Source organism: Crinia signifera, chromosome 4 (assembly GCF_055691185.1).
Source record: "Crinia signifera chromosome 4, ASM5569118v1, whole genome shotgun sequence".
In the NCBI taxonomy this organism is placed as follows: Eukaryota; Metazoa; Chordata; class Amphibia; order Anura; family Myobatrachidae; genus Crinia; species Crinia signifera.
The window spans coordinates 24,144,763-24,171,278 of record NC_139220.1 but is presented as its reverse complement, the minus strand read 5'-3'; the positions used below and the strand labels follow the sequence as shown (position 1 = coordinate 24,171,278).

The 26,516-nt window shown below is 46.5% G+C and overlaps 1 long non-coding RNA gene across 1 annotated transcript in view; it reads right to left on the bottom strand.

The window, feature by feature from the left end:
* The window catches only part of LOC146073875 (uncharacterized), a 48,578-nt gene extending 22,223 nt beyond the window's left edge, over positions 1 to 26,355 (bottom strand). The window contains exons 1-2 of the long non-coding RNA XR_014473324.1: positions 26,269 to 26,355; positions 24,462 to 24,621 (exon numbers count right to left, since the gene is read on the bottom strand). This is a non-coding gene — a long non-coding RNA (uncharacterized LOC146073875). The remainder of the gene's footprint in view (positions 1 to 24,461; positions 24,622 to 26,268) is intronic.
* Positions 26,356 to 26,516: the final 161 nt, after the last annotated feature.

The window sequence follows — 26,516 nt, the reverse complement described above, 5'->3', positions numbered from 1 at the left end:
ACCATCAGTGTATGGGTGACTTCTTTACCAAGCCACGGTCCAATTGTGTTTCATCATAGAACCTGCCAAAGGTGTTTAATCGAACCTTCATCAGGACCATTATATGTAGGTGTCGATAAAACACGGAATCAAGGGGATGGCGGTGGCACTATGTGATCATGATGAGTATTTTTGCATTGTGCTATGATTAATTTAGCTGCTATCTTGCCGTGTTTACCCCTAATTGCATTTTTCTCAATGTGCAATTCATTAAACTTACTGTGCAAACATCCCTGACACACGACTTGGCACATGGGCAGGGACGATTAAGGGTTCCAGCCGCCCTAGGCTAATACAGAAGTGCCCCTCACTCTTCCCCGCTATCAATCAGCCCAAACTCCAGCGGCACCAGGCAGCTCTCCCATCCCAGCGCAATCTATTGTAACCTACACGATGCACGACATGGAGGGCATGGTCATGGGAAAAGGGGGGCAGACATGGCTGAGGGAGGTCCGGCCACAGCTGGTCAGGAAGAATCCATGTGGGCAGTCCACATCACGAGGGCCCCAATCTATGCTGGGTGGCCTGAGCAGAGCACCAGGAGGCTGCGATGCTTGGCCAACCCCACACTCTTTGCCGCTGTACCAGCCCATCAAGTCATCTACCCATCTGTCCCAGTCCAGTATTGGTATCAAGCAATAGAAATAATGTCCGACCATCCAAATCTTAACGTAGCAATGAAACTTTTTATCACAAGTCACAACACTGCCAACCATTTAGAGTGTCAGCACTACGTAGAAGAATATACAGATAATTTCACAAAGCAATGTTGGTGAGACCGGAGATAGTACCAATGGCAAAATAGTCATAAAGATACATCAAGATGCTGCCGTGCTTGGGATTCAAACCCATCACATGTGGCATTGCAGTCAGACACTTTGAGCAGCTGAGCAGATCTATGTAGTGTGTGGCTGCATGGGATTGTAAGTATGGCTGCAACTACATAGATCTGCTCAATTGCAATACTGGCTATTTTTTTTAAAAAATAAACTGTCATATTGTTAAGCCCCATACACACTACATGATACGGCCGTGGCCAATATAGTTAACTGAACAATATTAGTAAAAAATCTCTTTCTGGGACAGGACACTTACTGTAGCTTAGTTATGAATCTGGTTCGTTATATATTTATTCCCTTTTATGTATATTTAGATATCTATTATAGCTCTGCTGCTATTTAGCATTATCTCTACTATACAAATGAGTTTCCTTAATGCCAGTACATGTGTGTAACATGACAGATATCACAGGCTAGGTGCGTTATCTGGCATTATATCTACCAGTTTCCTGACCAACATCACCACATTGGGAAAGGCCCTGTTCTGAATCATTAATACTACAAAGTATACAGGCTGAGGAAACTGCAGATCTATGAGGTAACCCACACACCTTACCTAAATCATGTGCCAAGTATATTTACACCCAATGGCCATATAGCCTCACTTCTTTTATATGTGAATCTTATACAGGGATACATAGAACAGTGACAGAATCCTGGATATTACATCAACTGTATTATCAAGGACCCCTGCATTTATAAATCTGTGCTGAAACGTAAGCCTTCAAAATGCCTGCCAGATAGGAAAGAGGGGCCACAATTTTTTTTAGTTACACCCCTGTATATAAAACATGTAACTATGACAGGGAAGATGGCCCCTCTCAGCTCTGGGCCCCATAGCTGCTGCACTCACTGCACCTATGGTAGCTACACCCCTGTATATAACACATGTAACTGTGACAGGGAAGGTGGCCCCTCTCAGCTCTGGGCCCCATAGCAGCTTCACTCCCTGCAACTATGGTAGATACCAACTGTGACAGGGAAGGTAGCCCCTCTCAGCTCTGGGCCCATAGCAGCTGCACCCCCTGCACCTATTGTAGCTACACCCCTGTATATAACACATGTAACTGTGACAGGGAAGGTGGCCCCTCTCAGCTCTGGGCCCCATAGCAGCTGCACTCCCTGCACCTATGGTAGATACTGCCCTGTATATAACACATGTAACTGTGACAGGGAAGGTGGCCCCTCTCTGCTCTGGGCCCATAGCAGCTGCACCCCCTGCACCTATGGTAGCTACACCCCTGTATATAACACATGTAACTGTGACAGGGAAGGGGGCCCCTCTCAGCTCTGGGCCCATAGCGGCTGCACTCCCTGCACCTATGGTAGTTACACCCTATATATAACACATGTAACTGTGACAGGGAAGGTGGCCCCTCTCTGCTCTGGGCCCATAGCAGCTGCACTCCCTGCACCTATGGTAGCTACACTCTGTATATAACACATGTAACTGTGACAAGGAAGGTGGCCCCTCTCAGCTCTGGGCCCCATAGCTGCTGCACTCACTGCACCTATGGTAGCTACACCCCTGTATATAACACATGTAACTGTGACAGAAAAGGTGGCCCCTCTCAGCTCTGGGCCCCATAGCAGATGCACTCCCTGCAACTATGGTAGATACCAACTGTGACAGGGAAGGTAGCCCCTCTCAGCTCTGGGCCCATAGCAGCTGCACCCCCTGCACCTATTGTAGCTACACCCCTGTATATAACACATGTAACTGTGACAGGGAAGGTGGCCCCTCTCAGCTCTGGGCCCCATAGCAGCTGCACTCCCTGCACCTATGGTAGATACTGCCCTGTATATAACACATGTAACTGTGACAGGGAAGGTGGCCCCTCTCTGCTCTGGGCCCATAGCAGCTGCACCCCCTGCACCTATGGTAGCTACACCCCTGTATATAACACATGTAACTGTGACCGGGAAGGTGGCCCCTCTCAGCTCTGGGCCCCATAGCTGCTGCACTCACTGCACCTATGGTAGCTACACCCCTGTATATAACACATGTAACTGTGACAGAAAAGGTGGCCCCTCTCAGCTCTGGGCCCCATAGCAGCTGCACTCCCTGCACCTATGGTAGATACTGCCCTGTATATAACACATGTAACTGTGACAGGGAAGGGGGCCCCTCTCAGCTCTGGGCCCATAGCGGCTGCACTCCCTGCACCTATGGTAGTTACACCCTGTATATAACACATGTAACTGTGACAGAAAAGATGGCCCCTCTCAGCCCTGGGCCCCATAGTAGCTGCACTCCCTGCACCTATGGTAGATACTGCCCTGTATATAACACATGTAACTGTGACAGGGAAGGTGGCCCCTCTCAGCTCTGGGCCCATAGCAGCTGCACTCCCTGCACCTATGGTAGCTACACCCTGTATATAACACATGTAACTTTGACAGGGAAGGTGGCCCCTGTCAGCTCTGGGCCCATAGCGGCTGCACTCCCTGCACCTATGGTAGTTACACCCTATATATAACACATGTAACTGTGACAGGGAAGGTGGCCCCTCTCAGCTCTGGGCCCATAGTAGTAGTAGTAGTACGTTTATTTATAAGGCGCCGCAAAGTGTCCGCAGCGCCGTACATAGCAAACAAAAAAACAAATTACAAGGTAACGTACAGGGTGTGCTGAAAAATACAGTTTAACCCCTTCCCGACATTTGACGTACATTTACGTCATGGTCGGGAAGGACTTCCCGACACATGGCGTAAATGTACGTCATGAGTTCTAACTGTCACCGCGTCTATAGACGCGGTGACAGTTTGGAGATGTCTGCTGTCCCTGACAGGGGGGGCAGGGATGCCCCCCCCGGTCGGCGATCGCTGTGATTGGCTGTTCAAATCTGAACAGCCATTCACAGCGTTTCCTGTGTTACCGGCGGCTAAGCCGCTCGGTAACACAGAGAACGGTGGTGATCGGTGCTGTTAAATACAGCACCGATCACCACCGATGAGCAGGAGCCCCCCCACCCACTCACCCGGCAGCCCGGCAGCCCGGCAGGTCCTCACTAGGGGAAGCGCTGAGCGCACGCAGCGCTCCCCCCTCCCGCCCCCCCCGCCAGGCTCAGCAGCAGCAGCAGCAGCATGAGCTGCTGTAAAAGTAAAAAAAAAAAAAAGACACACTGAATTATATATATATATATATATATATATATATATATATATGTCAAAAAAGAGGACAGGAGGGGCGCTCCATAGTGCATAAATGACAGTTTTATTAAAATGATCATAAAACCACTTTCAAAAAAAGAGACAAACAATTGCTTGTACCATAAAAAAGAACGCTGTGGGCTGGGTACCACAAGGCTTTTGTATATACAACACGACCCGGCAAACTCCTACCAGCCGTCCGGAGCACTATCGCCAACCAGGATCACCCACTGGGAACACCGATGGTGAGAACAGCGTGTCGTTGGAAGCCGTAGGAACAGAGGCGTGCAGGGGAGCCGGGTACACACACAGCAGACGTCACAGGCCTCACCCTAACTAAGCAATTGTTTGTCTCTTTTTTTTAAAGTGGTTTTATGATCATTTTAATAAAACTGTAATTTATGCACTATGGAGCGCCCCTCCTGTCCTCTTTTTTGACAGATCCATTGCTTACTCCCAGAGTCCAGGGAGTTTGGAGGAGGCTGCAGTCCTAAAAATTGGATTTAGTGCTGACTTGCTAAATCAACCTGATTACCAAGTTCTTCTAAATTGGCTGGAGTAGTTGCACCTGTCAGCGCCGTTGGTCCACTACCTGCTGTCATATATATATATATATATATATATATATGTAGCGATGGGGACCGGCACTTGGACTGATAGGAAGCAATAAGGAAGGTGCCTTCCACAAGGTATAATATATAGGCGAATTAATCCAGGTAACTGGAGAAATAGGAGGCGGCACTCAACTTGTAAAAAAGGGTATATTCACATCAAAGACATCGTGATAAAAAACAACAGCATGTGCGTCAACAGTTTCGGAGCTGGCGCTCCTTCATCAGGACAGCTGAATTGTGCAGCATAGCATCAAACCAAACATGGTGCAGAAACGAACAGTTGTGATAGGGATTACACGATATAAATAGCATAAAGGTGCACTTATGTGATTGATGCGCCGCGCTGAGACCGGAGGCCGGGATCCGGCGGGGGAGAGAACCACATGACCTGCGGCGTCGACGTGGTAGTCAAGGTAACCCGCTGGCGTCTCCTCCGGCTATCAGACGGCGGCTGTGTTAGGACAATAGGGAATGCGCGTTGCTGGACAGCATACGGGTGCATTCTACAGGTGTACTTTACGTGAGGGCTATAAAAGTGAAAAATACAAAATTAGAGAAAATCTATTAAAAAACTATTAAAAAACAAGGGCTGGCTAATATCATCTGGTTGATAGTGGGCAAATAGTACCGTTAATTAACAACGCATCAATCACTGTATGTGTTACCTGAGTCGACATGATATATGTCGACACATGCAAAGAAATACATTACATTTGTAAATATATATAGCATTAAAGCATATCAATGTGTATTAACGGAACATTGTATTCACTGATGGTGAAGATCACCTATAGATGAAAATAAAGCTAGTTTTGCCCGTGAGCTTGTTGAACTATCCTGGCTGTTTATTTGATAATGTTATCTGTATTTTATACTTGCTTTATTGAAAAATAAAGCTTTAAGAGATATGTAACCCTGGCTACAATATGATCTCTGTTTATGACAAAAGAAAAGGAAACCAATTTTTCTCTACTGGATAGGTGTGTTTCTTATGACAGAAGGTATTTTAGAATAGGTTGGATTTTTCAGAAAAAGATGTTAAGGGAAGTTTTTTCATTAAGGCCGTGTGGTGCTGCGGTGTCAAGGACATGGATCCAATATGTTTCGCGTTGCAACAGACGTTTGTGGCGGTCTCCTCCGCGTGCTGGCATTGGGACATGTTCAATGATTTGATAGCGTAAGCTCGCTAACGTATGTTGGTAGGCCTTAAAATGGCGGGCGACCGGTTGGTCGATGTCTTTACCTGCTAGGCAGTTTCTTATGGCAGATCGATGTGCCGCTGCCCTTTCTTTGAAGGGGCGACTGGTCTGACCAACATAGTAGAGGCCACACATACATTTAATGATATATATCACAAATGGAGTACTACATGTGACTAGTAGTCACATGTAGTACTCCATTTGTGATATATATCATCGATCTGCCATAAGAAACTGCCTAGCAGGTAAAGACATCGACCAACCGGTCGCCCGCCATTTTAAGGCCTACCAACATACGTTAGCGAGCTTACGCTATCAAATCATTGAACATGTCCCAATGCCAGCACGCGGAGGAGACCGCCACAAACATCTGTTGCAACGCGAAACATATTGGATCCATGTCCTTGACACCGCAGCACCACACGGCCTTAATGAAAAAACTTCCCTTAACATCTTTTTCTGAAAAATCCAACCTATTCTAAAATACCTTTTGTCATAAGAAACACACCTATCCAGTAGAGAAAAATTGGTTTCCTTTTCTTTTGTCATAAACAGAGATCATATTGTAGCCAGGGTTACATATCTCTTAAAGCTTTATTTTTCAATAAAGCAAGTATAAAATACAGATAACATTATCAAATAAACAGCCAGGATAGTTCAACAAGCTCACGGGCAAAACTAGCTTTATTTTCATCTATAGGTGATCTTCACCATCAGTGAATACAATGTTCCGTTAATACACATTGATATGCTTTAATGCTATATATATTTACAAATGTAATGTATTTCTTTGCATGTGTCGACATATATCATGTCGACTCAGGTAACACATACAGTGATTGATGCGTCGTTAATTAACCAGACCCCGATGTCTCACATATACAATAATAACCCGTTCTCTGACTATGTAGCGCTATATAAGCGCTACATAGACGATATTATTGTTATTTGGAGTGGTACAGAAGATCTGTTTAAAGAATTTGTTGCATCTATTCATAATGCTGATTTTAACTTGAGTTTCACCTCGAAATTCGAGGTTAAGGAAATAGAGTTCTTAGACCTGACACTGACCAGCACCCTGGCTTTGAATATAGAAACCAGCACCTATTTCAAGCCAGTAGACAGCAATAATTATTTAGAATTTTCCAGCTGTCATCACAATAAATGGAAAATTAATTTACCGTATGCACAATTGTACAGGCTTCGTAGGAACTGTAGCAATATGTCCAAATTCCTAGAACTATCGAAAATTTATGTACAACGCTTTATAGAAAAAGGGTACCCCAAACAAATTATAGATAATGCAATGGAGAGGGCGATAGCGCTGGATAGAGAAAAACTTATAGAATACAAACCTCCGGGTACTATTGATAAGAACCCCTTATTCTGCCCGTTTATAACACAATATAATGTTGAAAATAAGAACATCCGCCACATTTTAAACAAATACTGGCATATAATACGTATGGACCCAATTCTCAAAGAAAAAGTAACATCACAACCAGAATTGGTATTCAGACGCTCCAATACGCTGAAAAACAAATTGTCTCCTAGTCTGCTGCCAGTGGCAGCTAATAATGCTGCAGGTCTTTTTAACTGCCCTAGACCGCAAGGTTTTTTTAGCTGCAGTAAGTGCAAGATGTGCACACATGCACAATCCGGTCTTAAACATTTCTTGGACAGTAAGGGCAAGAAAATTGAGATAAAAGGTTTTATAAATTGTAACACAACGTATGTGGTGTATGTCTTGAAATGTAAATGTGGTAAAACCTATGTCGGCAAGACGAAGAGGTGTCTAAAAGTGAGAATTCTAGAACACTATAGAAATATAAAAAATAAAATAGAAAACCACAGTGTTCCTAGACATTTCAGAATCTGCCAAGATAGCAATCCGGCTGGAATGACCTTCTTTGGATTGGAACACGTGACACTAGACATTAGACGGGGCAATAGAGACAATTTATTGGCCAAACGGGAATCCTTTTGGATTATGACTTTAAACACACTATACCCTTTAGGACTTAATGAGGGTATAGAAATAACACCATTTCTCAAAGGATAAACGTCATTGTGAATGGTTTTTGTATCTGCGCTCATTTATTATTATATATATTTTTTTTCATTCATTTTTCTCATCTCTTTCATCCTAGTATGACATCGTATATATAAAAAAATACAAAGAATGATTTTTTAGTTATGTTCATATTCCTCAAAGAATATCATAATATCCCCTTTTTTGCTGTAAAATTCTCTCTTTTTCCGTTTATGTGTATTGGGCACATAGCCTGTGGATCTATGTATGTGGTTCATGCAGTCTGTAATGATACATTGAGTATGCATTCAGTAAAAATACTAACATCAATCGAGTATGATATTAACATCGATGCAAGTGATTTAAAGTGGCCCAATAAAGAGAGATTTTTCTCCGAAAAATAAATTAAACGTTCCCCGATTGATAGTAACAACTATGGTGGATATATAAAGACAAACTCTTATTGTTATTCTTCTGTTATTCTTCTGACTAGTATCTAATAGCTTTGTACTCGTTTATTCCGTCTTTTTCGAATATTCTATTCCAATATCTCATCATGTGTATGGGCCTGAAAATTGGTTCAATCTGGTTTTTATGGAGGTTTTTTCTGAATGACCACTATCACTTTAAACCTATTTGGCTAGGGAGAGTACTTCCCCCTTTTCTATAAAAGAAAAGACGGTTTCAAAAGCAATAGTTTTATTTTTTGTAATATGTCTATAGTGTAAAATTTGTATATGTGTTTTTTAATGATTTTTTATGAATTAATTATTTTTAATGGATTTCTTAAAAGAAATTGTTTTGTATATGGAATTGTTTTGTATGTTCAATTGTCTGTGATTGTTTTTATATGAAATTGTATAGACTTCAAAGCAGCAAAAAAACGCACGCTGTTTAAAAACAGCGCAGCTGTCTTTGATTGCGCCGAGCCAGGGCAATCAAGAGACCGTCATGTGTGACGTAGATTTGAAGCCAGGCTACAAAGAGGGAGCTGACCGACGCCAGGACCAGCCCTCTGACGAAGTCCTAGTGACGAAACGCGTAGAGGCGTGGCCTGGCGTCGGTCATACCTGTGGAGACGAGACAAGTGGTGAGAGCACTTTGGATCGTTTTATGCTGCTTGGAGCAGCGTCAATTTATGCTGTTTTCACCCGCGGTTGTGCCTAACCGTCACCTTTGGTACGTGACCCAGTCCTCAACTTGCTGCTGGACTCTGTACTTTTACTTATACTTTTACCATTTTGTCTGAAAAATAAAACTTTATAAGCACTATGGGAGCGCTCCTCTCTTCTCTTTTAGAAAAGATATATATATATATATATACACACATATATATATATCTATCTATCTATCTATCTATCTATATATATATATATATATATATATATATATATATATATATATATATATAGAGACAGATAGATAGAAAGATATTACACAAAAATGCAGTTCTGGCTCCAAATTTTTCATTTTCACAAGGAATGAAGGAGACAAAGCACCCCAAAATCTGTGCCCCAATTTCTCCCGAGTACGGCAATGCCTCACATGTGACCAAAAAATACCATTTGGGTGCATGGCAGGACTCAGAAGGGAAGGAGTGATTTTTGTATTTTGCAGCTCAGATTCTGGTGGAATTTTGGTGGGTGCTATGTCGCATTAGCAAGACCCCCAAAGCACCAATACAGTGGAAGCCCCCCACAAGTGACCCCATTTTGCAAACTACACCCCTCAGGGAATTCATCTAGGGGTATAGTGTACATTTCAAACCCCCAGGGGTTTCACCAATTTTGATACAACTGAGCTGTGAAAATGAAAAATTAAATTTTTTACACAAAAATGCAGTTCTGGCTCCAAATTTTTCATTTTCACAAGGAATGAAGGAGACAAAGCACCCCAAAATCTGTGCCCCAATTTCTCCCGAGTACGGCAATGCCTCACATGTGACCAAAAAATACCATTCGGGTGCATGGCAGGACTCAGAAGGGAAGGAGTGATTTTTGGATTTTGCAGCACAGATTCTGGTTGAATGACCCCTGAAGCACCCATACAGTGGAACCCCCCCACAAGTGACCCCATTTTGCAAACTACACCCTTTAGGGAATTCATCTAGGGGTATAGTGTACATTTCAAACCCCCAGGGGTTTCACCAATTTTGATACAACTGAGCTGTGAAAATGAAAAATTAAATTTTTTCATTTTCACAGCCCAGTTGTATCAAAATTGGTGAAACCCCTGGGGGTTTGAAATGTACACTATACCCCTAGATGAATTCCCTGAAGGGTGTAGTTTGCAAAATGGGGTCACTTGTGGGGGAGGTTCCTAACTTTTAGCATCTTATGGTGCCTAGAAACCTACATGGTGCCTAAAAAATAATCTCATAAAAAGGAGGCTCCAAAATCAAGTAGGTGCTCCTTCTATTATGAAGCCTGTGGTTTGGTCAACGTGCACACTAGGGCCACATATAGGATATTTATGAAAACAAAAGAATTGGGGGAATCAATTTTTAGTCACATTTCTCTAGTAAAATGTACTGTGTTCCTTAGAAAAATGTATTAAAATTGCAAATCTGCAAAAAAAATGAAATTTTGAAATTTCACCTACACTTTGTTTTAATTCCTGTGAAACACTTAAAGGGTTAACAAACTTCCAAAATGCTGTTTTGAATACTGTGAGGGGTGCAGTTTTTGAAATGGCATCATTTATGGGGGTGTCTCACATACAAGTCCCTCAAAGTCACATCAGAACTGAACTGGTCCCTAAAAAAATCAGTGTTTGAAATTTTCTTGAAAATTTGAAAATTTGCTATTCATATTGTAAGCCTCCTAGTGTCCAAAAAAATTAAAAGGAAGTTGAAATAATGATGGAAACATAAAGTAGACATATGGTCTATGTTAGTTATTAACTATTTTGAGTGGTATGATTATTTGTCTCACAAGCAGAAAATTTAACATTTTGCAAATTGCTAAATTTTCCATTTTTTTCCGACATTTTGGTATTTTTCACAAAAAAACACAGACTGTATCGACGAAAATTTACCACTAACTTGAAGTACAATGTGTCACGAAAAAACAATCTCAAAATCACTGGGATAAGTAAAAGCAAAAAAAAGTTATCCCCACTTAAGTGATACCTGTCAGATTTGAAAAAAAGGGCTCTGTCAGGAACGCAAAAACTGGCTCTGTCAGGAAGGGGATAAATAGGGGTATAGCTGGTAGAACTAAAATCAGCATCAGATCAGAAGTAGGTGCCAAAATTGTCAAGGAGACTGAAGATGAAGTAGAGGAAGGGAAGAACAGGACAGGAGCACAGGTGAGGTAATGAGGTAGGGTGAGTACGTGAGGAAGGAGGACCCTACTCATAAGAGTTAACATACTAAAAATAGGTGGGTGGACGAACGAAATACAATAGGATAAGTAGGAACGGAGGCAAGATAGGAGGATCAAAAGAGGTTAGGAGGAGGGATAGGCTAGTCGAAAAAAGTGGGTTTTGAGGGAGCGCTTGAAGGAGGTAAGGGAATCAGATAGCCTGATGGGTGGTGGGAGGTTGTTCCAGTGCAGGGGGGCAGCGCGAGAGAAATCTTGGACACGGGAGTGGGAGGAGGTGATTAGGTGAGAGGTCAGTCGGCGGTCAGCGATGGAGCGAAGAGGATGGGAGGGAGTGTGGATAGAGATCAGTGAAGAGAGGTAAGGAGCTGTGGAGGAGGAGAGAGCCTTGTAGGTGGTGGTGAGGAGTTTAAAGAGAACTCGGAAAGGAATGGGGAGCCAGTGAAGAGATAGACAGAGGGGGGAGGCGGAGGTAGAGCGGCGGGAGAGGAAGATGAGCCTAGCAGCAGCATTAAGAATGGATTGAAGAGGTGCGAGGCGGGTGAGAGGTAGCCCAGAGAGAAGTATGTTGCAGTAGTCAAGGCGGGAGATGACAAGAGAGTGAATGAGAATTTTGGTCGCTTCAGAGGAGAGGAATGGTCTGATGCCTGAGATGTTGCGTAGGTGAAAGCGGCAAGACTGTGAGAGAGCACGAATGTGGGGGGTGAAAGAGAGGGAGGAGTCAATGATGACACCGAGGCAGCGCGTTTGGTCGGTGGATGTGATCTCGGTTTCACCAATGCTGATGGAGATAGTGGGAGACAGTAGCGCACGCAGGGGGGGTTTCTGGGTACCCAGAAACCCCCTTAGGAGTCTAAGGGACATAGGCTGAAAGCTGAGGGTCCCCTCTTTCCATAGGTACAAGAATTTAAAAAATCGGCCCTTGGGAACCGGAGATATCTGACTTCAAAGCAGTGGTCCCCATCCAAGCCTGTTAATTGCTCTTCCCAGTCAGATATTTCAGGTTCTGTCTGACTTAGAGTTTTTCTGAGGGCATATTCCAAAGGCTGGGACTCTCCCCCTCTGATGAACACTAGTAGCTTGTCTCTACTGTTTCCGGAACCAGAGATATCAGCCTTCCAGCAGCTGGTTACTGCTCCAGCTCCACACAGCTGGTCTGCCAATGAAACTCTGATCCCCTAGTCCCCAATACCATTTGGTAGGTGGGATTTTTAATTCCATTAAAATCTAAGAAATCTATTTCCGGGAACTGGAGATATCTGCAGTCAAGCAAGCTGTCCTCCCGCCAGAAAATTATGAATAATAAGCCCACTCCACTATACACCCCTCCTCTGCATATTAAACATCCTCTACCACCCTGGAAGTTATGTATCAGGACCCCTTCATTCAGCCCAATGCCCCCTTCTCCCACCCCATCTCCCACCATCTGTGCATTAAATTACTGATCCAGGCCCTACATGCTGAGCGGTTGATATAATACCCCCTACCACCCGCGGGACATCAAAGCTTCCCCCACCCTTACCGCTGGAGGATCAGTAGGGGCCCCAATACATTGCTATGCCCTGGGGTCTACACTGCTGTTGATGCCCCTGTATGTATATATATATATATATATATATATATATATATATATATATATATATGTATATATATATTATTATTATTTATATACATTTGGTCTATCTATAATACTTTAACTGACCCGGCATATACTGGGTCACCTAAGTGTCCATCTCCGTGCTTTGCTCCGCCCCTCTGGAAACCCCCTTCTGAAAATCCTGCGTTTGCCCCTGGGAGAAGAGGGGATGTTCGGGGGATGGAAGATTAGAAATTCAGTTTTAGCCATGTTTAGTTTCAGGAAGCGTTGGGTCATCCAGGCTGAGATGGCCGTGAGGCATTCGGAGACCTTGGACAGGAGTGATGGGGATAAGTCGGGGGAGGAGAGATAGATTAGGTTATCATCAGCATAAAGGTGGTAATGAAAACCATAGGAGCTGATGAGGGTGCCCAATGAGGTGGTGTAGTGGGAGAAGAGGAGAGGGCCAAGGACTGACCCTTGGGGTACACCGACTGGCTGCGGGGTAGTAGGAGAGGAGGAGCTCTGAGTGGAGACGGAGAAGGAGCGATCGGAGAGGTATGAGGTGAACCAGGAGAAGACCGTGCCAGTGATGCCAAAAGAGCGGAGGGTGTTGAGCAGGAGAGGGTGGTAAACAGTGTCAAAGGCAGCCGACAAGCTGGATGAGGATAGAGAAGAGGCCTTTGGATTTAGCCGATAGTAGATCGTTAGTGACTTTGGTCAGGGCAGTTTCAGTGGAATGTAAAGGGCGGAACCCGGATTGGAGGGGATCTAGAATGGAGTTAGCAGTAAGGTGGCTTAGGAGACGATTATAGGTCAGACGTTCTAGGAGCTTGGAGGCAAAAGGGAGAAGGGAGATGGGCCTGTAGTTGGATGGAGAGTTGGGGTCCAGATTTGTTTTTTTTTGAGAATTGGGGAGACAGGAGCGTGTTTGAAGGAGGAAGGGAAGCTCCCAGAGGATGGGGAAAGATTAAAGAGGTGAGCCAGGTGAGAGCAGACTGACGGACTGAGACGATGGATAATATTGGAGGGGATAGGATCGAGCGGGCAGGTGGAGGGAGAAGCGAATTGAAGGATAGAGTGGACTTCAGCAGCAGTGGTGGGGTAAAATGAGGACAGGGGTTGGAAGGAGGGGAGTGGAGATGTAGGAGGGGAGGAGGGAGAGGGTGAGGTCATGGCAGCAGTGATGGCAGTCCTGAGAGAGGAGATTTTGGTTGAAAAGTAGGTAGCAAAATCAGGGGCTACGATGGAGAACAGAAGAGCTGGAGGAGGGGGGGAGAGCAAGGAGTTGAAGGTGGCAAAGAGCCTGCGGGGATTGGATGATTGGGAAAGGATGAGGGACTTAGTAGGATTCCTTGGCCAGAGCAAGGGCAGAGCTGAAGGAGGAAAGAATGAATTTGAAAGCAATAGCAGCAATTTGAAAGAATAGCAGCTGCACCCCCTGCACCTATGGTAGCTACACCCCTGTATATAACACATGTAACTGTGACAGGGAAGGTGGCCCCTCTCAGCTCTGGGCCCCATAGCAGCTGCACTCCCTGTACCTATGATAGCTACACCCTGTATATAACACATGTAACTGTGACAGGGAAAGTGGCCCCTCTCAGCTCTGGGCCCCATAGCAGCTGCACTCACTGTACCTATGATAGCTACACCCCTGTATATAACACATGTAACTGGGAAGGTGGCCCCTCTCAGCTCTGGGCCCCATAGCAGCTGCACTCCCTGCACCTATGTTAGATACTGCCCTGTATATAACACATGTAACTGTGACAGGGAAGGTGGCCCCTCTCAGCTCTGGCCCCATAGCAGCTGCACTCCCTGCACCTATGGTAGCTACACCCCTGTATATAACACATGTAACTGTGACAGGGAAGGTGGCCCCTCTCAGCTTTGGGCCCCATAGCAGCTGCACTCCCTGCACCTATGGTAGATACTGCCCTGTATATAACACATGTAACTGTGACAGGGAAGGTGGCCCCTCTCAGCTCTGGGCCCCATAGCAGCTGCACTCCCTGCACCTATGGTAGCCACACCCCTGTATATAACACATGTAACTGTGACAGGGAAGATGGTCCCTCTCAGCTCTGGCCCCATAGCATCTGCACTCCCTGCACCTATGGTAGTTACACCCCTGTATATAACACATGTAACTATGACAGGGAAGGTGGCCCCTCTCAGCTCTGGGCCCCATAGCAGCTGCACTCCCTGCACCTATGGTAGCTACACCCTGTATATAACACATGTAACTGTGACAGGGAAGGTGGTCCCTCTCAGCTCTGGCCCTATAGCAGCTGCACTCCCTGCACCTATGGTAGTTACACCCTGTATATAACACATGTAACTGTGACAGGGAAGGTGGTCCCTCTCAGCTCTGGGCACCATAGCAGCTGTACTCCCTGCACCTATGGTAGCTACACCCCTGTATATAACACATGTAACTGTGACAGGGAAGGTGGCCCCTCTCAGCTCTGGGCCCCATAGCAGCTGCACCCCTTGCACCCATGGTAGCTACACCCCTGTATATAATATAACACATATAACTGTGACAAGGAAGGTGGCCCCTCTCTGCTCTGGGCCCCGTAGCAGGTGCACCCCCTTCACCTATGGTAGCTACACCCCTGTATATAATATAACACATGTAACTGTGACAGGGAAGGTGGCCCCTCTCCGCTCTGGGCCCCATAACAGCTACACTCCCTGCATCTATGGTAGCTACACCCTGTATATAACACATATAACTGTGACAAGGAAGGTGGCCCCTCTCAGCTCTGGGCCCCATAGCAGCTGCAGTGCCCTGCACATTTTCCAAACTAGCCATGTTTTCCTCTGCCAGTGTTACTCTGTGTTTGGCAGCTTGCAGAACAACACATACAAGGTGACCTTTACCCTCCTGCGTAATGCACTAATTGTATAATGTTTAGCACACATTTATACTAGAGATGTGCAGGCTCTCATTTATGGGGCCTACACACATGCCGATTTTGTGCCATTTTCTAAGCGATTTAGCAAGGTCGCTTAGAAACTAAGCATACATCGGTGTGTGTGTGGGGGCTAAACCGATATAGATGCGCGGCCCCGCGCGTCTAAATCGCATTAAGATGAAGAATGAGCATGTCCCATCAATCTAGCAAAATCGTTTAGCAAGACCCTGCATATCGGGCGCCTTCTGTGTGGTGTCTTTTTTTTGTGCTCAACTGACCACCGATTTTGCTCATCTGGACACTCCCTGAAGCCCTCCTCTCCATTCTGCACATGCTGCTGTCAGACACCACGCGCTGTGAACCCTCTGGAGCTGGTAAGTACTTTGCTCTCCACTATGCACCACAAACGCACTGATCACAGGTGGGGTGGGTTGGTAATGAGAGGGGTCCACTGTGCCACCAATGTAAACTTCATGGGTGAGGGTGTCACGTGATGCGCACTGCACCCGCTGCGCGCTGCCCCCCCAGCGCAAGAATATGGGCACAATGATGTTTGGGGGGATGAGAGGCGCCCACTGTGCCACCAATGTTATAAATTAAAGCATGGGTGAGGGTGTCACGTGATGCGCGCTGCACCCGCCGCGCGCTGCCCCCCCAGCGCAAGAATATGGGCACAATGATGTTTGGGGGGATGTGAGGCGCCCACTGTGCCACCAATGTTATAAAATAAAGCATGGGTGAGGGTGAGGGTGTCATGTGAAGCCCGCTGCCCCCAGCGCAAGTTTGGAGAGGGGTGATGGCACATTGCTAAGCTAGCCATGTGGTGTTTGCTTGCATGCTCTGGGGTGTTGGCACATTGTAAAAGCTAGCCATGTGGTGTTTGCTTGCATGCTCTGGGGTGTTGGCACATTGTAAAAGCTAGCCATGTGGTGTTTGCTTGCATGCTCTGGGGTGTTGGCACATTGTAAAAGCTAGTCATGTGGTGTTTGCTTGTATGCTCTGGGGGGATGGCACATTGTAAAAGCTAGCCATGTGGTGTTTGCTTGCATGCTCTGGGGTGTTGGCACATTGTAAAAGCTAGTCATGTGGTGTTTGCTTGTATGCTCTGGGGGGATGGCACATTGCAAAAGCTAGTCATGTGTTGTTTACTTGCATGTCTATGATGGGGTAAATTGTCTTACCAGACCCCCTACAAAAACAGTGAATGTGTGCGCATGTACATGTGGTAGGGACAATAGATTGTAAGCTGACCTAGTTTGGACTGTTTATGTACATAATGGTGGATGCATATTTGTTAATTATGTATTTACATTTTATACCATATTATTCACACAGAAATGGCAAAACAGAATAGTTCCAAGAAATTCACCACTGGGTTCATCGACATATATCGGGCCCATGAATGCCTGTGGCAAATTACAAGCAAAGACTTTTCAAACAAACAGAAAAGGGATCAGGCCTACAATGCTTTGCTGGCCTATGCTAAAGCCAACAGAAGTGATGCCACCATGGAATGTGTGAAGAAGAAGATAGCGAATTTGAGGACCGTCTTTGTGAAGGAGCACGCAAAAGTGACTGAGTCGCAGAGTTCTGGAGCCGGTGCCGATGACGTATACAAGCCAACGTTATGGTACTACGACCAGATGCACTTCCTGCTGGAGAAAGAATCGAAGACGCATGGACAGAATAGCATGGATCCTGTGCCTCCAATTAGGCAAGAGGAGGAGAGCCAGGATCTGGTAAGTGTGAACACATATAGATATGCTACATGTCATCATTATTCATGGTCCTAAAGTATTTTATTTTACAGGATGCTACTCCGGAGCTGTTTGCGGAGACGTCCGAGACTACAGCGGCTACAGATCTAGAGTGCGAGGAAGTGGAACCCTCGACCTCTACCCCCCTGCCAACGCCAACGCCACCACCCAGGCAGAGGAAGAAGGCAGCCAAAAGATCTGTAGCCGGCAGCTCAGAGCAATTTTTTCAATTCGCGGAGGCAAGGCTTAATAAGCCTATTGATTCAATTCGGCAATTTTCAAACACGGTAGACTCGGAGATGCGTTCTATGGATGACGACACCCGTCGGAAATTCAAATGCATCGTGTACGACGCAATAATTCGGGCACAGGATAAAAACATTCCTGATGACCTCAAATTAATGCGCAACCCGATGCATTACGCATCTGGCGGACCCACACCACAGTATCCCTACCACCAACCCTATATTAATCCGGCGGCAAATCCTCCGCAGCTTGCCCCAGCTACCACGACGGGAGCCCCTTCACCCAACCCGCCCACATCAGCCACCACCAGCAGTCTGTCCAGTGGAATGTACTCAGCGTTCTCGAGTACACAAGGACAGGACGATGCTGTTTATTATCCATTATAATTTTCAAAACCAAAAACATTCCAAATTTTAAAAGTTGAAAAAATTGCTCTTCCATGCGTTTTCGATTCCGTGTAGACTATAATGTCTGCTTGTATACGTCATTTGGCCCTGACTCCAGAATGATGCGTTATCAGTCACTGTTGTGTGTCCTTCACTGAAGACTGTCCTTACCTTTGCTATCTCTTCTTTGCACATTTTGTGAGTCATCACTTCTGTTGGCTCTAGTATACTGTTGTGAGTTTGTTGGCCTGATCCCTTTGTTTGTTTGAAAAGTCTTTGGGCCAGAGGCATTTCTCGGCCTGATATTGTTGATGAACCCAGTGGTGTTCAATTTTATACTTTTATAGTATTTATAAAAAATTATAAAAAACACGGTATGGTGTCATTTCATTTCAAAATGTTATTTATTGTTAATTTTAAGTTCAATTATGTACAGGTATGGTTCCTGTTTGCAACACTTCTCCTGACTTCTCTCCCCTTGAAAAATAATCTTTTTCAAGGGGTGAGGAGTGAAGAGAAAGTACTGCAAACACTCTGGTAAGGTGCTATTATGTACAGGTACTCTTTGCAACACTTCTCCTGACTTCTCTCCCCTTAAAACTCCCCAAGAACTCCCCCAGCCCTTTGAACTGCCCATTTTTATTTAAATGAGTTTTTTTTTCTTTTTCCCATGCTTGAGAAGAATCTGGCATGCTTAAATCGCTAAGCAGAATCGCTGAGGCATATCGTTGACACATTTTGCACGTTCTAAGCAATATAGATGATTTTGTGCTCAAAGGAAATCTGCTATGCTAAATCTGGCATGCTATATCTCTGGCCAAAATCGGGATGTGTGTAGGCCCTATAACTCTGATTTCAAAGCAGGATCTTATTGGCTATCAACTGTCAACAACTGTCATGTGATTTGGGACAGCCAATAAGATCCTGCTTTGAAATCAGAGTAAATCAGAGTAAATCAGAACCTGCACACCTCTAATTTATACACAATAAAAAGAATGTGGTTAGTCAAATTCAATACATTTTTGATGCGTTTTATAATGTGAATAACATCCATAAGATGTCGTCACCAGATACAAAGGGGTGAACTTACTAAAGCTTCTAAAATTGAAAATAGGTGATGTTGCCCATAGCAACAGGGCACTCAGTGATGGGTGGCTTACGTGTCCCTATGGGCGTCGCAACAAGCCCGATGGTGCGTGAGTGATCATTTATTGCGTCCTAGGATGCAGGTTGGATCACTACTGCAGCGGGGGGCATCTGTAATGGACGCCTCCTGCTGCATTACCATACAGTGCTGTCGCTTCTGCTTTCAGGGAAGTGATAGCACCTCCAACCACACCTGAATGGCGGCTGACAATAATACAACAAGTGGACAGAAGCACAATCTTATCTAACATCACTTACCAGATCTAATACCCCTTTTCCACCGACTTAAAAATACTTGTTTTTTGCATGTGACATGCACCGACTCGGGATTTTTGTCAGTGGAAATGGCGACCAGGTAAAATCCCGGGTCTAGCGAGAAACCAAGCAGGGATTTTAGCGGGTTAAACCCAGGTAACAAGTCATGGAAATTACTCTTACCTGACAGCCCACCCCACCGCCGGTGCCCGGCCGCTCTTTGTTGACCAGCCCTCCCCCTCCCACCAGTGTGTACCCACTAGTCGCTGCCCCCCCCTCCCTGCCAGTGCACTGCACTTGGTCAAACACCCAGGATTTTGGTGGAAAACCGGTATAAGGATGACAGCTAAGCACAATTGACTTCATTGAATAATATACATTTTTTTTAAATATATTTTGGACCCAGGTGTTCCATGAAAACAGCGACCATAGTTACACTGTCAAAACACAGAGTAAAGGCAGTATAAACTTGGTCAATGGGTAACTGCAGGGGGCGGGATTAATATAAATATATATATATTATAAAAATACCACATGAAAAGCCTGTGTTTGTCCCTCCGTATCTTACGCTATAGGAGCCCTGACAGGCTCAGCGCTGATTAAAAACCCTCCCATGACGAGGCTGCTGTCCTCCATGGGCCTGAGAAGCATATGATGAGCTCCACCAAGCAGAGCTCAGCATAAGCCACTCACCTCTGACCTCTTGTGCAAAATCTCATGGAACTTAGTCAACTCCCAGTAATGCACTGCACACTTGTGCAGTCAGTGTGCCTTGGATCCCGAGTGCTCAGCACCATTCAACATTGTCACATTGGCAGATAGGTGAAGCTGCAGAACTACCCCACTGCCATGCCCAAAACCTTTAGCTGAGGAAAAAAAATACATGCCAACCACAGGGGCCCCTAGATACAGGGGCCCAGGGGTACTGACCCCTTAATCCATCCCTGAAACCAATGACATCAGAGCAGCGGCTTCAGCAAATCTTATCAAAAACCAGGACTGCCCCCTGAAAACTACTTTCGGCAGATAAATCACTTTGGAAACATTTTCTACGACATCACTGACTGTGTTTGTGGTTTCTTTCCATTTTTATCAGAAATTAGACTGTGTTTGACCTTTTATTAATTCACGTAGGTGCAGATGGAATATTTGTTTTTGCTTGTTTTTGAAATTCAGAAAGAGCAGATTTGTGCTGATAGCTGTTGTTAGAAAGTGCAGAGGGAAACAGATTTGGAAAAATGTCCTCTCTAGTAAAGTGTCATCTTTTTTAACTCATGCGATCACGTGGTGCAGCTGCTGTGTGTTGTGGGAGTGTCTTATGGGTGTGGGTGTGTCATGGGCGTGTAGCTTGCGCTCCATGCTATTTTGAGTCATGCGTACGGGGAAGGGAAGCCACTTTGTGATGGATTTCATGGGAAAAAAAGTACCGGTAATAGTACAAATGATACCCTATGGAAACTCACATTGGCATAACCTTGTAAATCTTGCTTTCACAGGATAATGCCGCTTTGCCACCACTAAACTTTTAAGTTTTTAATACACATTAATTGTGTCTTGGGGCCTGATTCAGACCCTGTTCGATAGGCTGCGTATGTCCGCAGCTTTCCAAACAGGAAATCCCCCCCACCCCCCCCCCCCCCCCCCCTAACATGTGAGATGATGTGTTCTCTATTTGGGGTGAGCAGGCGTCACCAGATATCACCAGGTCTGCGTTCGTAACGGAAAACCCAGCATTTTTATGGGGATGCCCATAAAATGCTAGGTGTGCCCCAGCTCCCGCCCCACCCCCCAGCCGGGGGCGTAGTGAGGGCGGAGCTAGCGGAGCACAAGCTCCGAAATATCACAGGGCACCGGAGCACCTCAAGCTCGCCCGCCCTGCTGGCCCCGATTCCCTGCTCTCCCAGCTCACCCACTCCCGGCTGTGCCCAGCAAAGTTTTTGCCTTGAAGAAGCGGTTAAGCGAAAGCGCACGCTCGGCATCTCAGCGATGGGGACGCAGCTTTCCGTGTGTGCTCCGTGCTCCTACTAATTATCTGATAGACGGCGACAGCTATCCCGGCTCCAGCCCTTTTCAGGGCTCTGTGCCGCTATGTGCTTTATGCCAGTTTAAATAATCCTGGGTGAAAGATACACCTAATATATTTCTGTACACAATTGTTACCAATTCATTTTGAACCTCAGGATACAATGTTGTGGAATCTGCTTGTATAGCAACAAATACATGAAATAATAATAAAGGTGTCTAGTGTCTGTTCAAAGGAATTATATAAATTCCTAGGTTAAGTAATGAGCTGGACTGAGCTTGTCTGACTCAAAACTATTGAAAGTAAAAAAGTGGAGCACACACGACACGTCCGCACGTGTTAAGTTTTAACACACACTACCCGTCACCTGTCTGTTTATTTGTGTTTCTTTTAATATTTCGCTTGCTTTAAATATAAATGAATAAAAGTTATGTTTTATGATTAAAATTTCTTGTTGGTGCACCACACCACGACAAATCTTTTTCTTTCCTGTTCTCCTTGGCCTTATGTGTAATTGGCATTACGGCATGTGGCTTTATGTGTAATGGGTATTACAAAGTTTGCTAAAAATGTGCAATGGGCATTACGGTGTGTTGTGTCGCCGCACAAGAGCCCCGCCTACTACAATTTAGTGGGGGGCCAAACTGACCCTTTCTCCGGGCACCATGGAAAATAGCTACACCACTGCCCCCGCCCTCCCTTCCTGGAGTGAACAACTCTGCATAACCACTCAGGAGCAAACCCTGAACAATGGGAACAAGAACCTTGGGGCCTTATTCTAATTCATTCTTTCTGACAAAATCCTTCTTAAGGCCCCCATACATTAGTCCGACTTGTCCTAAGGACAAGTCGGACCTGATTTCCCCCTGCAGCTCCCCGGGAGGGGGACACACGATTAGGCACTTGATGTGCCAAGTTTTGCAAATGATACATTGCATGCGATGTATCATTTGCAACTCCCGGGGAGCTGCAATGTGGAGCGAGCAGGGGGGGCGGGGACATCGAGGTGGCGGGCGGGGGATGCTGCAAGGTGGCTGGGGGGACGGACGCACACTGCTAGTAGTGCGGACGCTGCGGGGGACACAGGCGGCAGTAACATAGAGCCGGGCGGGGGGAGCCGGGAGCTGTCAGTACTGAAAAAAAAAGCCCATACAATGAATGGGCAGCCTGTGATTGGCTGAGCGCTCTCTCAGCCAATTGCTGACAGGCTGAGAGAGCGCTCAGCCAATCACAGGCTGCCCATTCATTGTATGTTTTTTTTTTTCAGTGCTGACAGCTCCCGGCTCCCCCCGCCCGGCTCTATGTCACTGCCGCCTGTGTCCCCCGCAGCGTCCGCACTACTAGCGGCATGTCCCCCACCCCCTACCCGGACGGAGCATGACAGCTCCCTGCTCCGGCTCCCCCTGCCGCCCCCCTCCCTCGCCGGCGTCTCCCGCCCCCCTCCCTCGCCAGCGTCCTCAGAGACTCCACGGCTGCACATAAGATTTATCTTATGTGCAGCCGGTCCGACATCCCGACTCTGACCCGATGTGCACGGGACCGCGCATCGGGTCGGACCGGGTGGCAAAACCTGCGATTTGGTCTGATTTCACTGCCCGATCCATCTGGATCGGGTGAAATCGGGGCCAAATCGCATAGTGTATGGCGGCCTTTAGATGGACAAAACCATGGCCCTTATTCTGATCGGTGCGGCCCGATCAGAATATGCGGCCGCAACCGTGCAGGCGAATCCCCGCCTTCCATACGGATCGCCACCTGCCGTCCGTATGCGGATATGTGGCGATCCGCATGAAATTGTACGGGGATACGCCTCCTCCATGGTGGGAGCAGCCCCTGCATTCGATGGTCGCCGAACATCGAATGCAGGGCCGCACGCTCCACCAGGTCCCGCAACACAAGACCACACGGACACTTGTCCGTGTGAAATCATGTATAGGGGCGGGCAGCTGACATCCGGCGATGTCAGATGCCCGCCCCGTACCCACGCGTCACGGCCTCATTACCATGCATACGCCCCGCGTTTGCATGGGAACGCCCATGAAACGGGGGGCGTATGCATAGGGTAATGAGGCTAAGTAGCCCCTCACGCCCCTCTACGCCCCCTGTGCGGCGTATAAAGAATCCGTGCGGCGAAATCGCCTGCACATGCGCAGAGTGACCTCTGCACATGCGCAGACGATCAACATCGGCGGTCCGTCCGCATGCGGGAATTTCCGCACCGATCAGAATAAGGGCCCATGTGCACTGCAGGGGGGGCAGATGGAAAATGTGCAGAGAGAATTAGATTTTGGTGGGTTATTTTGTTTCTGTGCAGGGTAAATACTGACTGCTTTATTTTTACACTGCAATATAGATCTCACTTTGAAGTAGAACCCCACCCAAATCTAATTCTCTCTACACAAGTAAAATCTGCCCCACCTGCAGTGCACATGGTTTTGTCCATCTAAGAAGGATTTTGTCAGAAAGAGTGAATTAGAATAAGGCCCCAAATGCGACCCAAAGGAACGTGTCTGAATCAGCAACCTAGTGCCCTTCAGTTTGTTGTCACCCAAATACATATAAAAAGTTCCATTAAAAACAATATTTAAGATTTATTTTAACATAAGAACAAGATGTCAAGTGCAGCAATTGTTAAAATAGCAATTCATTATACATCCACATAAGTGGAAGGTTAATTACTGAGCATTTGGCTCTCCTTGAAGACAAGCACAGTTTATAATCAGGTTTCCAGCTGAATGTGTGCACAATGTACTTTTAACTCTACTTGTTTTGTTACGGACTTCTTTAGGGGTAAATCAATAGGTAAGGTCAATTTGTGTCAACTTGGGTCAAATTCAGTTTGTGAATAGACTAATGTTGAATACAATCAACTTACGAATAGGCAGAAGAAATGTATAATCCAATGGTGGAGTTAAACTTCCTATCCAGTACTACATATATATGAAATACCTCAGATGTAGGCAAAAATCACAGTGAACTAAGGGCCTGATTCTGGTTCACTCGCAAAAACAAATTCTTCCTCTCATGGACAAAACCATGCTGAACTGCAGGTGGGGCAGATGTAACTTGTGCAGAGAGAGTTACTTCATTCCAGAGGCATATTTTAAATCTGTAACAAAATATATGTTAATATATTTCCATTTCCACTAATTAAATAAATGTTTTTAACTCTGTATTTTGGGTGGGGGGTTAGATTTAGGCACTAGAGAGTGGATGAGAGGTAGGCTGTGGAGGAGGGAAGGTAGGATTAGGCTGCAGGTAGTTAGGGTTAGGAATTTAGGGGGGATAGCGTTAAGCTGCGGGGTGGGGAGGGTTAGGAATTTAGGGGGGTTAGCGTTAAGCTGTGGGGTGGGGAGGGTAAGAAGGATAGGGTTAGGCACTAACAGGGAGGGTTAGGCTGTGGGTGGGTTTGTGGAAACAGGGAGGAGCTAAGAATTTTTACTGGATCCCTGTTTAAATTTCCTCCACTGGGAAACCGATTTGGCCGATCACTGGCATTCCGTCCCCCAGCAGGGCTGTAACTAGGGGGGGGGCTGGGGGGGTCACGTGCACCGGGCGCTGGAGCGGGGGGGGGGGCGCTAGTGTGAGGTCCTGGCAGCGGGTCCGGGGAAGGGCAGCGGGGTCCCGGGGACGGGTAGCGGGGGTCCGGGGACTGGTGGGTTAACTCCGGTTCCATAGCAGCTCTAGGACCACATGTTGAATATCCAGGCTTTACAGCTACTGGAGCATCTGTCACACACAGAGCTGCAGATAATCGGGCACGTGTCAAGGGGGGGGGGGACCAAATGACTGCCGCCCCGGGCGCCGAAACACCTAGTTTCGGCCCTGCCCCCGGTCATCCGTATTATTCCACCCAGCATTGTCTGATGCTGTACAGACATTGGAGTATGTCGGCAATGAGGGGGGAATAGCCGGAACTTGCCACGGGGGCAGGGGCACTGGAACGTTTTTAGGTTGGGGGGGGCAAGATATAATCTCATTTTGGCGCCCCCTAAATTGCTATATGTTACCCCCGGGCACTATACACACTGGCAGCGGCATATACACGTGGGCATTATACACAGGGCAGCGGCATATATGCATGGGCATTATACACAGGGCAGCGGCATTTACGCATGGGCATTATACACAGGGCAGCTGCATATACACGTGGGCATTATACACCGGGCAGCGGCATATACATGTGGCCAGAGACTAGATCTCTGTGGGCCCCATAGCAAAAATTTTATTAGGGCCCCCCCATTCGGTTGTCACTATGATGATATTAGGGGACAGGAGAGTCGGAGACAAATAGGGCATTGGGTAGAGGAAATACAGGGGTAAGGGAGTGAGAGGGTTTCCTGGAAAAAGAGAGAATGAGAAAGAGAGACAGGGTCTCAGGGTGAGAAGGGGGAGAGAGAAGGAATCAGGGACATGGTGTCAGGCATACGCAGGAGAAAGCAGGCTGTCACTTGCAGGGGCACGGTTGCAAGCACACACTTAGGAAAGGTTTTGGTGGGCTGTTGGCAGGCAGGTCAGATAGGGGGAGCAGGAAAGTGAAGGTCAGAAGGGGGCAGGTAAGTGCTGGTCAGAGAGGGTCGGCAGGTAAATGCAGGTCAGAGGGGGGGCAGGTAAGTGAAGGTCAGAAGGGGCAGGTAAGTGCAGGTCAGAGGGGGGCTACTACTACTATTACGCGCAGATGGGGGACGGGCTGCTGTGCTTGAGGGAGGAAGCTTACACCCCCCCCCCGAATCACCCGTCCGCCCGCCCGCAGTACCTGTGTGCTGCTGCGTCTTTAGTTGGTGACAGCCGGGCAGACTGTATGTGCGCTGCCCGGCTGTAGTCTCTGGCAGGATAATCTTTATTTTCATATCTCCCGCTGGACCGGCGGGCAGCCAATCAGGAGCGGCGGTATTGATAGCCGCTCCTGATTGGCTGCCCGGCGGTCCAGCAGGAGATCTGTGAAAATACAGAAACTCCTTCCTGATACTATTACAGCCGGGCAGCGCACATACAGTCTGCCCG